Source organism: Dendrobates tinctorius, unplaced genomic scaffold, assembly GCF_039654945.1.
Source record: "Dendrobates tinctorius isolate UK_male_01 unplaced genomic scaffold, ASM3965494v1 ptg000083l, whole genome shotgun sequence".
Classification (NCBI taxonomy): domain Eukaryota; kingdom Metazoa; phylum Chordata; class Amphibia; order Anura; family Dendrobatidae; genus Dendrobates; species Dendrobates tinctorius.
In genome coordinates this window covers 25,963,187-25,975,753 of record NW_027361751.1, presented here as the reverse complement: position 1 = coordinate 25,975,753, position 12,567 = coordinate 25,963,187, and positions in this window count along the sequence as shown.

Genomic DNA, 12,567 nt, shown 5'->3' with positions numbered 1-12,567 from the left:
GTTAGTGACAGAATTGTAGTTAGGGAGATTTAAGGTTAATGTTTGGGATTACCCAGAGTGGACAAGGGTAAATGAAGGGACAGAGACAGTTTCCTGTGAGAACGTCAGACAGGGCCCAGCCTACAGTGGAAACAGGAACAAAAAAATGTCCTAAATCATAAACACGGAGGACCGTGATAACATCAAACACTTATGTAGAGCAAAAAGAAGTCCTCCAAACATAATAATGCATAAAAAATAAATTATATTGAAACACATACTTAAAAAAAGTTAAAAGGAAGTGTTTTGGAGACGTATACAGACCATACAGAAAAAAAACAAGTAAAACACTGGGCTCAAAAAATGGATGAATAATATCAAAAGAATAATTATATTGCATCCATAATTATAAGCAATCTGCAAGTATCTGCATAATGAATTTTAGTTACAGGGTACACTTATACAGCAGTAGTCAGCAATAATCATCTATAGAGATAAATAAAGTGCAGAGTGCGAAAAATTTCAACAATAGGGTGTAAAATAAGTAAATAAGTAAATATACCTGGACACTACTGGGGTTACGTCCGTGGCTGCCCCTAATGAGGCTTGCAGAGGGCTAATACTATGAATGCAATGGGTAAATACCTCAAAACATAAATCAAATAAGTAAACACCTCATGAGGGAAGCCAGAGACAAGAGACCTGTAGCGCTGCAGTGAGGCTACCACCGGGTGGCAGCAGAGTATTAACCAAGTCAAGTTAAAGCCTAGACAGTCACGCAGTATAAAGGGATAAAACAAGAACAGAGTCAGCGGAGCGCCAGAGGGTCAATACCAGTCCAAAGCAGAAATACCAGAAGCAAGAGACAAAGTCAGGTCAGAGTCAAAGCTGAGACAAACACTGGGAAATCCAAAAACATAGGGAAACGCTAAGACAGGACGGGCAGAGAGGAAGGAACAGTCACGGGCAAAGTCAGTAAGTGCAGCAGGACAAATCAGGGTATTACCAGAGTCAGATACTCACGCCGTAGGCAGAAAATATAACTGACAACGCCTGCAGGATGCAGCGGGGAGAAATAGCCGACCTGAAACCAAAATGAGGCAAGGCAAAGTTAACCCCTGACATGACCAGATCGAGAAAAGGGGCAGACAGGACTCAAAACCCGGTCTGGATCATGACAGGTTCACTATGATTGGAGAATATGGGTAGCTGGGTTTGGGCACAATGTGGTCCGGTGTTAATAGCACATACAGTATGTCCAGCATGTATGTGTCATGCGTTTTATGTGTGACAGGGAATGTACCGTATGTGTTAGTGGGGAGTGTGGCATGCAGCCACCATGCAGATACACTGGTGTTGGATGTGCATTGTAAGTTGGTGCTCCACAGGAACATTTTTATTACAATTATAAAGAATATATAATTTATTACTCTGAAAATATCCGGTTTGGATTAATGGGACAAGAGTCCACACACTTCGTGCCACCCGTGTCCCCCACCAATTAGTAATTGTATTCTTGTGAACGGAGTTTATTGACGTTGACTACTCCATGCAGGATGCAGTTTTACATCTTGAGGGACACAGTGTGTATTGGACGCAGCACTCTCTGTATATAGGGGAGCAGTATGCATGTTCTATCGATGTAGGGATTATTTCCATATTGCACAGTCCTAATCATTCCTCCTCTGTGACTCTAATCTGTGAGCTCAGATTTTACAGTATATGCCATAAATGCAATATACTTCGATGGCGATGGAATGTGAAGAACATCTAGCTAACGTTCCACTGAAATGTATGTATAGGGAAAGATAACGAGGTTCAGGTTAAATTTACACTTACTGGTGAGGTGGACCAGCAGAGGCAAATTTGATGAAGGACCCTAGGTACCCCAGTCCATTACTGTATATAACTGCTCTTGTTACCGCACTCTGAACCAAGCTGCTCAGAGCAGTGCAAAGAAGGGAGGCTCGCTTGCTGGTTGAAGGGGTTGTGCCATGACTAATAGATACCACCTGTCCACAGGATAGGGTGCATGCGCACTGCACTCCCTTTGGTGGCCCCATAGAGAATGAATGGAGCAGCAGTTGAGCATGTGTACAACCACTGCCTTCTAATGGGGATGTAAGTTCCCTGTTCTGCCAATCAATGAACATCCAAGAAATTAGAATCCCATTTATCTTTAAGTTATCACCTATCCTGTGTACTTTTTGTACATGATAATCCCTTTAAAAGGCCCTCTTGGGGATTGTCTGACTCTGAGCAGTAGTGCTTTTATGTAGTGCACTGTATGAGTAGTGAGGTGTAGAGTTTGTGAGGTGTAGTGTGTACATGTATGGTGTAATGTTTGTAGGGTTTCAGTAAGAAGATTGACACTGCACTTACTAAGTAAAACAATGAATCTTTATTTTTACATATTCAGGATAATAAGTAAAAGCTAACAACACATAACAAATAACAAATTCATGTCCATCATGAGGGCTGATGGGTTAATGGGTCAACGAGAGACCCTTAGTGGTCTTCAGGTGGTAGGACCTCGACGAAAGTACGGTACGATGACATTTTCCAGCAGTTTATCAAGCTCCACATCTGCATGCATTGCCTTCTGTAAGTCAGGGGGTCTAATGCAGAGATGGTCCCGGGACAGAGCTCTGTACCCAGAGAGGAACAGGATCTCTGTAGTTATAAACTGCAAGGCAGCGGCAAGGAAAACGGAAGCATTGGCAGTCACACGTTTCCCATAATTTCTTCTCCTCAGATAGCGGTGTATACGGCTAACTGGAAACATCAGGCCAGCTCTGGATGATCTGCTGATCCTGGCTGTGGTTCTGCGTTTTCTTCTGCGATCTCTTCGCGGCATGTTCACAAGGAACAGAATGAATGGTTACTGCACAAGACAATAAGCCAAACTGAGGGGAATGCTCACTGCTGCTGCTGGAAATCCATGCTAGCTTTATGACATCACAGTCACTATGACTTATAGAGTTCCGTTAGATTCTGGGCAGAGCACTTTTCTAATTGGTGGAAATCCAAGCTAGCTTCATGACATCACAGTCATCATGACTCATAAGTTGTTCTATTAGAGTATGGGCGAGGTCATTTTCTGATTGGTGGAAATCTAAGTCATTACAAACAAAGTGATCTATTTCAAGTGTTTATTTCTGTTTATGTTGATGATTATGGCTTACAGCCAATGAAAACTCAAAAGTCATTGTCTCAGTAAATTAGAATAATTAACAAAAAACACCTTCACCTGCCCAACGTCCACAGATGGGGGTTGTGCTCACAGCCCAACACTGTGCAGCCCTCCAAAGAAATGCCACACCATTACTGACCCACTGCCAAACTGGTCATGCTGAAGGATGTTGCAGGCAGCAGATCACTCTCCATGACGTCTCCAGACTCTGTCTCATCTGTCACATGTGCTCAGTGTGAACCTGCTTTCATCTGTGAAGAGCACAGGGCGTCAGTGGCGAATTTACCAATCCTGGTGTTCTGTGGCAAATGCCAAGCGTCCTGCACAGTGTTGGGCTGTGAGCATAACCCCCATCAGTGGACGTCGGGCACTCAGGCCATTCTCATGGACTCAGTTTCTAACTGTTTGTGTAGACACATGCACATTTGTGGCCTGCTGCAGGTCATTTTGCAGTGCTCTGGCAGGGCTTCTCCTGTTCCTCCTTGCACAATGGCTGAGGTAGTGGTCCTGCTGCTGGGTTGTTGCTCTCCTATGGCCTCCTCCACGTCTCCTGGTGTACTGGCCTGTCTCCTGGTAGCGCTTCCAGCCTCTGGACACTACGCTGACAGACACAGCAAACCTCCTTGCCACAGCTCGCATTGATGTGCCATCCTGGATGAGCTGCACTACCTGAGCCACTTGTGTGGGTTGTAGAGTCCATCTCATTATACCATGATACTTAGAGTTATATTCTGTTGTTTAAGTGTTCCCTTTATTTTTTTGGAGCAGTGAATTATAACATCTGAATGTGAATGTATGTTTTTTATTGTTTGTAATAAAACTAATGGTTTTATATGCGTTTTTATGCACATCGCTGTGAGTATTGTATACCGGCCTTGTATATTTAACATCAAGTTGAGGTGGAGCCTCAGGCTATATAACATCAAGGAGGAACAAGTTGAACTTATCGACAGGTTGCTCTAAAAGCCACGCCGTGACTTAGTCTCATCATCTGGAAAATGCTTGCCCTTCAAAAATAACTTCATTGTTGGAAAGAGATGGAAGTCCGATGGTGCGAGGTCGGATGAATATGGGGATGTTGTAGAATTTCAAAGCCGCAGGAGCTTGCTTCCACTTGGGACACATGTGAGTTGTGAACTGGGGTATTGTCTTGCACAAAGTGGACACCTTTCGTATATGTCTGATTTGATCCGTGATTTGGCTCAAAAGCGGACGCCTACTTTTTTAAAGTAGAGAAAAGGTGTGCAAAAAACACAGATGTGTGAACAGCACCACAGGCTATAATGACTATGTGTTGTAGCCATATAAAACCTGTAAGTAAAAAACAGACACCGGAAAGAGGCCTAAGGATGTAACAATATTTATTTTCTTTTTGTTCCTGCCTTACTGCATTTATAGAGATGAAACGTAGTTCTTTATGACCTTTCCCTTCAATCTACTAAGAGCTTGTATCTTATGGGACAAGTTTTAATATTAATCTCACTATTTTGGGGTACATATGGGCCACGATTTATCAAGACATTCATTCTCAAAATTCACAATTCTTGGGTAAAATCTGTATTCTATGAAGACAAGTTTTTACAGTAGATAAGATAGGAGATGGCAGTTGGTGCTGATAAGATTCTATGTAGACAAAGGATAGGAGGAGGGAGGAGCTCGAGGCAGAGCTCTTCCCTCTTTCTCACTTTTCCTGCTTCCTTCTCTCCATAGAATATTAAAAGCACCAACTGCCATCTCCTATCTCAGTAGTGGGATAGTTTATCTTCACTAAACACAGATTTCACCCATGAATTGAGAGTAAAAGATTGGTCCTGGAGGAGAAAGGAGAAGATTTCTCTGATAAGATATATTACAAAGTTGCTTATTGTCATAGGTACTATTGATGTATTAAATAAAAATTAAAACAACAGTCACTCTTCAAACAAGTAAATCCAATAATTAAATAGTTGACTATTAAAGTATTAGGCAGGAAAAAGTTCAAAAAGATCAGACAGCCATTATGTCATGAATTATAAACGTATCCCAAATGGTAGCAATAGGAACTACAGCTCAGAGAGAAAAAACCGTCATACAGCGCCATTGACGGAAAGATGTATGGTTCTCAGAAAATGGTGACACAATTCATTTTTTGCAAGGCTCTGAATTTTTGATTTTTAGCCACTAAAATATATAAAAAAAACTTGGTTGGAATCACCATAATTGTACTGAGTTGGAGAATCTGTGACCAGGTTTCTGCTATCCCACCTGAGAGCATTATGATGTAAGGACAGAAACCCTAATTCCTGCGATCTGTCACCTACTGGGCTGCTTGCTGCAGTTTTGATTAAAAACTGGTTTATCTGCTGCAAATCTACTAGTTCTCTGAATGCTGAGCTCTGTCCAACTTCATCCACAGTACTGATTGGCAGTAGAGATGAGCGACTTTGCCTTTTTTATGGTCGAGTCGGGTTTCATGAAACCCGACTTTCTCAAAAGTCGGGTCGAACGAAATCGGCCGGCTATAGGGAAAAGTCAGAGGTCCAACTGAAACATGAAACCCAATGCAAGTCAGTGGGGAAGCAAAGTCGGCAGGGAGTGGAGGACAGTAAACACACCTACAGTGCCCATTTCAATGCCAAAAACCATTAATTCTTATTACTGAAGCTTGTCAACCTTAATTTACTTCATAATAATAGTTATGCATTGAAAACTGGGGGTTATTTGGCTAAAGTTGTGGGGGAGTATGGCTGGCTCCAGGTTTTCATGTTCCCTGGGCCAAAGAGTGTCAGTGCGCTCCTTTAACACATACCACAACTCATGATGCCCGATATGGCACAGAAATATAAGAATAGTACAATGACAAATACTTCACTGCTTACATGACATGACTGATCTACTTTAAATTTTACAATAGCTCAAAAAAAGGACAGTATATTACTCCATACAGTATTATGGCCACCGCATAGTGCGCTATACAGAGTAATGAGCCCCATATATTTCTCCATACAGAATAATTGGCCACATATAATGTTCCATACAGTATATGATACGCTCCACATAATGCTACAGTATATGATGGTCCCCATGGACGATACTCCAGTGTGTTATGGGCCCAAAAAATGCTTCACATATAATGGGCTCCATTTCTAATGCTCCAGTGTATAATGGGCCCCGTAAATGCTGCTCCAGTGTCTGATGTCCCCAATCTGGAATGCTCCAGTATATGATGGGCCTCATGGATGATGCTCCAGTGTCTTATGGGCCCTAATAATGCTCCATATATAATGGGCCCCATTTCTAATGCTCCAGTGTATAAAGGGCCCCATAAATGCTGCTCCAGTGTCTGATGTCCCCCATTTGGAATGCTCCATTATATGATGGGCCTCATGGATAATGCTCCAGTGTCTTATGGGACCTAATAATGCTTCATATATAATGGGCCCCATTTCTAATGCTCCAGTGTATCATGTGCCCCATAGATTCTGCTCCAGTGTCTGATCTGCCCCATTTGGAATGCTCCAGTATATGATGGGCCTCATGGATGATGCTCCAGTGTCTTATGGGCCCTAATAATGCTCCATATATAATGGGCCCATTTCTAATGCTCCAGTGTATCATGTGCCCCATAGATGCTGCTCCAGTGTCTGATTTGCCCCATTTAGAATGCTCCAGTATATGATGGGCCCCATTTTTAATTAACCCAGGCATGGTACGTGAAAAGAGATCCATTGAGTAATCTGAAGTGTGTGCTGCCGCATTCTTCACTTTTGGTGTGGGTGAAGGACACAAGGAAAATGGTTGCTCCTGACCAGAAGCCCACACTTACGACTCAGTGCTTGCATTTTTTTAAACTTCAGAAGAGGAGGCGATAGAGCTGGAGGCTGTTTCAGCAATGTAAGCCAAAATCAGTTCCTGATGCTTTGGCTTTAAAAGCAGTCTACCTACTCCCAGAAAACGGAGCCTTACAGGCCTTCCAGAGCTACACCATGATGCAGGCTCAACAGCTCCTGCCTTAGCTGCTATTGTGTTTTTGGCACTACCAGCAGATGCACCACCACCACCATCAGTACCAGGTGGGCCCCCACACCCACGTTCGCATCCTCTTCCACCATACTTCCTCATGTTTTAGAAAATTGACCCAAAATACCAGCAGATATATGGTACTGTATTAGAAGTGTACAGCTCTATACAGTCTAGGGATAACAGTAAATCTCCGTATATATTTCATGAGTCATACACAGATGCTCACAGGCTCAGTATGGATTACCCAATAAAATAAAAAGGTGAAAAAGGGTACAGTAACACCAGATACAAGGTATATATAGTATAGTGTAAACATTCTGAATCTCCGTATACATTTCAGGAGGCAGACACAAACGCTCTCAGGCCCAGTATGGATTACACAAGAATATGAAAAGCTGTAAATGGGTAATGTAACACAAGCGTTCAGCTGTATAGTGTTGGCCAAATTTGAAATCTCGGTATATATTTCCGGAGTCACCCTCAGACGCTCACTCAGTCTGGGTTTGACCATAATAAAAAAATGTTGTAAAAAAGGTACTGGATAACAAGATAGCAAGTATATATATTATAGGGTACAATTGAATTCTCCATATACATAGTCCCGTAGTCAGTCTCAGACGCTTACACAGTAAGGATTTGACCGTAACACTAAATGTCGAACAAAGGTACTATATAACAAGATACAAGCTGTATCGAGTATACGGTAAAAATTGGTATATCCGATTCACTGTATATATAGAAGGCGTAAACCACACACGCTCACTCAAAATGGATAATACAAAATTTTGAACAAAGGTACTGTATCAGCACATACCAGGTGTATCCAGTCTAGGGGTAATTTTAAATTTTCGTCTATACTTCCGGAGTCAGACATAGACACTCACAGGCTCAGTAGGTATTACACCAGAATTTAACAAGTAGAAAAAGTGAAAGGTAGTCGAAGCGTACAACAGTATACAGTGTTGTGGTACTTTTAAATCTTCGTATATATTTCAATCTCAGTAAGCCAGTCCAGACTCTCCATTACTGGAAACTACATGGATACAAGTACAGATGGAAAGTCGAGTGTTAGCAGACATTTGGGAATTACTCATCGCGGGAAAACCTCCCGGTACATGTTGCAGAGGCGATGCAGACCCTCAATTACTTTGTCTGTGGAGACAGCGAAAATGGTTCTTTGTGAAGAAAGGATTGCTTTATATTGCTTTATCGCAGTAGCATGGATCACATCACCGTTACTCATCTCCATCAAACTGTGATCACAGGGAGAGATGTAGACATGGTCCTCACTGCCTATCACGATGTGTCTGGTCATTTTGGAGTGCCAAAGACAGAAGCCACAGGCTGTAGGCGATTCTATTGGATTGGTATGAGAGGAGACATTGAAAAATGGTGGCAGCAATGTCACACATCTGTGACTATCACAACTGTGAAAGGTGATCATAAAGCACCACTGCATCCGCTTGCAAGTTGACGTCCATTAAAATGGTAGCCATTGATCATCTGAAGGTAGAGGCCAGCAGGAAAGGCCATAGCTACATCTTACCCATCATCGATCGATAAACCAAATTTCTAGTGGCCATCCCTGTGAAGGATTTAACTGCCCAGACTGCACAGCGGTGGAGCAGGGAGAGTTAAGTATTGCAACTTGCAAGTGCGGTGGCCATGACCAAGCAGGGGGGGCACACTCGTGGTCGACGGTACTGGCACAGGGCCCCTCATAGTACGCTGGTGTGTCTGACGGCGAGTGGGCCCCCCCCCACCGTCAGAGACACTGTATTGTACTATGAGGGGCCCTGTGCCAGTGCCGTTGGCCATCTGTGGGCCCATCCTCCTGTTCAGAGCAACGGCACTTGCCCGGTATGCCAGGTGTTGACCCGAGCCATTGGGGGGACAGCCCACTTAGGGAGGTTTAAAAAATGGCATATATTGATGTGTTGGCTGAACATTCAGTTGCTGCAGAGGGCGGAATTGGGCAAGTCCGAGGAAGAGGAGGACAAAAGCGAGGCAGTTTTCTGGCAACCTATGTGTCATCAGGGGAAGGTGGGACAAAATCCTTTGAAACCCATGCATGGTTCATTTTAATGAAGGTTAGATCATCAACTTTTTGGGTAGACAGACGGGTCCTTTTTTCTGTCAGGATTGATCCAGCGACACTGAAGACTCTTTCAGATAACACACTAGCAGCAGGGCAAGTGAGCTCCTGTAAGGCATATTGTGCCAATTCAGGCCAGGCGTCCAGTTTAGAGGCCCAATAGTCAAAGGGGAATGACCTGTGAGGGAGAACATCGATGTGGGAGAAGTAGTTTGTAACCATAGTTGACAACTGCTGTCTCCTGTCACTTTTAATCGATACAGTATTAGCAGTCGTGTGAGCGGTACTTGAGAAATCATTCCACAACATGGTCATTAAACCCCTGTCTCCAACGCCACTTCGGCTGTGTGCACCACGAACACCTCTTCCATGTTTCCCCCTACGGCTCGTTGGAAAAACATCACCGCCGCTGTGTGCTGGGAATGCCTGAAACAAACGGTTTACCAGAGTTGCTTGTTTGTTAGCCAATATTATCTCTAGGTTCTCCTGAGGCATGATGTTGTGTAATTTGCCTTTGTAGCGTGGATCGAGGATGCTGGCCAACCAGTAATCGTCATCCCTCATCATTTTGGCAATGCGGGGGTCGCTTTTTAGGATCCGCAAGGCATAATCGCACATGTGGGCCAATGTTCCAGGTGTCAATGATGCACTGCCAGTGGTGGGTGGAGGAGCACTTTCTGGCAAATCCACATCCCTACAGTCATGCACAAGCACTGTACCTGACCTTGGAATGCCAACATTTTCTCTTGCCCCCTGAGAAGCATCCTCCTGCCCAAAATAATCATCCCCCTCATCCTCCTCCTCCTCCTCTTCTTCCTCCACCTCATCCAGCTCAGTTCCCTGACCAGACAATGGTTGACTGTCATCAAGGCTTCCCTCCTCATGCTTATGATGGCGTTGTCTGCGCTTACCAGCTGTGTGCATTACAGCCAGCTTCTGTTCGCACAGCCTCTCAACCATGTGCAGGGTGGAGTTCCACCTTGTTGCAACGTCTATGATTAGGCGGTGCTTGGGGAGGTGGAGCAATCGCTGCAGCTCTGCATACGAGTGGAGTGGACGTTTGAGCGACGGATGTTTGAGCACAGTCTTCGCACCTTATGGAGCAGGGATGTTAACTCCGGATAATTATTAAGGAAGCACTGCACCACCAGATTCAAAGTGTGAGCCAGGCAAGGTATGTGTGTGAGTTTTGCACGGGCTATGGCTGCCACAAAATTACAGCCTTTATCACTGACTACCTTGCCTGCCTCAAGATGTAGACTGCCCAGCTATGACTCAGTTTGTTGCTACAAGTAATCGGCCAGTACCTCCGCGGTGTGTCTGTTGTCACCCAAAGACATCATCTTTGACATAGCCTGCTGACGCTTACCACTAGCTGTTCGATAGGGGGACACCTTGTGTGCAACACTGCCAGCTACAGATGGAGTGCTCGTGCGACTGCGCTCTGTGGACGAGCTTTCGCTGATAAAGGAGGAGGATCAAAAGCATACAGCCAACTGTTTCCTATACCATGGGCTAGGCAGCACTGTTCCTCCGCCGCTGTCACCAGTGGAGCCTGCATCCACCACATTAACCCAGTGCGCAGTGATGGACACGTAACGGCCCTGGCCATGCCTACTGGTCCATGCATCTGTTGTGAGGTGCACCTTTCCACTCACTGACTGTTTTAGTGCATGGACAATGCGGTCTTTCACATGCCGGTGGAGGGCAGGGATGGCTTTTTGAGAAAAGAAGTGCTGACTGGGTAGGTCACAGCGTGGGACAGCGTAGGCCATGAGGTCGTGGAAAGCTTTGCTTTCAACCAAACGGTAGGGCATCATCTCTAATGAGATTAGTTTGGCAATGTAGGCGTTCAAACAAAGTGTACGCGGATGAGAGGATGAGTACTTTCTTGTCCTACTCAGAGTGTCTGGTAGGTTGAGCTGGACTGGAGAGCTGCATATGGGGGAAGTAGCGGTGGACCGGACGAAGTGAGAGGGGGGTGGTGATGGTATTGGTGGTGATGGCCTAGATTCAGTGTTGTGTTGCAAAACCATTGTGATTCCCTGAGTGCTTTGGCCTTGCAACGACACCTACACATTTAGCGCTGGTGGTGTGCTTAACGGTGGCAGTGGTCTTACAGTGGGGTAAGTGATGGAACGTTGCTGGATACCTTCAGTCGGAGCAGGTGCACATGTGCTTCCTGAGGTTTTGTAGTCCGTCCACGTTTGCAAGTGCATGTTGATTAAATGTCTAAGCATGCAACTGGTAATCAAATTTCTGAGTTGTTTACCTCGGCTAAAGGTCCTTCCACACTTCTTACAGGTAACCTTTGCCTCATCAGTAGGATTTTGGACAAAGAAGTGCCACACTGAACTCTTCCTACTATGGTATACATTTTCTGGCCTTGCGCGCTGTGCTAAGTTGACCGTCTTGGTCAAGCTGTCCTGCAACTCTTTTAGTTTTTGTTCCACGTTTTTTGACAGCTACAGGCCTGGAAGATAACCGCTGCTGCGATGTCAATGCCTGCTGCAGATCCTTCTCCTTATCTGAACTATTGCCAGTGCCACCGTCCTCCCCCAATGGATGCCAATCCGGGTCAAGAACTGGGTCATCCATCACCTCATCTTCAAAGTCATATGCACCTTCCTCTTTACCTTCCTCTGTGTCACTATGTAAGGTGGTATAGTATGCGGGAAGGGGCACCTGAGTTTCATCAGGGTCAGATTCTGGCTCAATAGACTGTGAGGACAATGTAGTGCTCTGGGTCGATGTACCAGCAGAATCATCTAGCAGTGGCTGTGCATCAGTGCACTCCATGTCAGATTCATCTTGGACTGGGGAATTCAGGATTTGACTGGATAACCCAGGCATGGTATGTGAAAAGAGCTCCACAGAGTAATCTGAAGTGTGGGCTGCTGCATCCTTAACTTTTGGTGGGGGTGAAGGACACAAGAAAAGGTGTTTTTCCTGACCAGAACCCTGCACTGATGACTCCGTGCTTGCAGGTTTCGAACGTTCAGAAGAGGAGGCAATAGAGCTGGTGGCTGTTTCGGCAATGTACGCCAAAACCTGTTTCTGGTGCTCCAGCTTTAAAAGCGGTTTTCCTACTCCAAGAAAAGGCAACCTTACAGGCCTTCTTGGGCCAGAGGATGACGCAGGCTCAACACCTCCTGCCTTAGCTGCTATTGTGTTTTTGCCAGAACCAGCCGATGCACCACCACCTTCAGTACCAGCTGCACCCCCCTGCCCACGTCCGCGGACTCTTCCACCATACTTCCTCATGTTTGGGAAAATGTACCAAAAATACCAGCAGAGA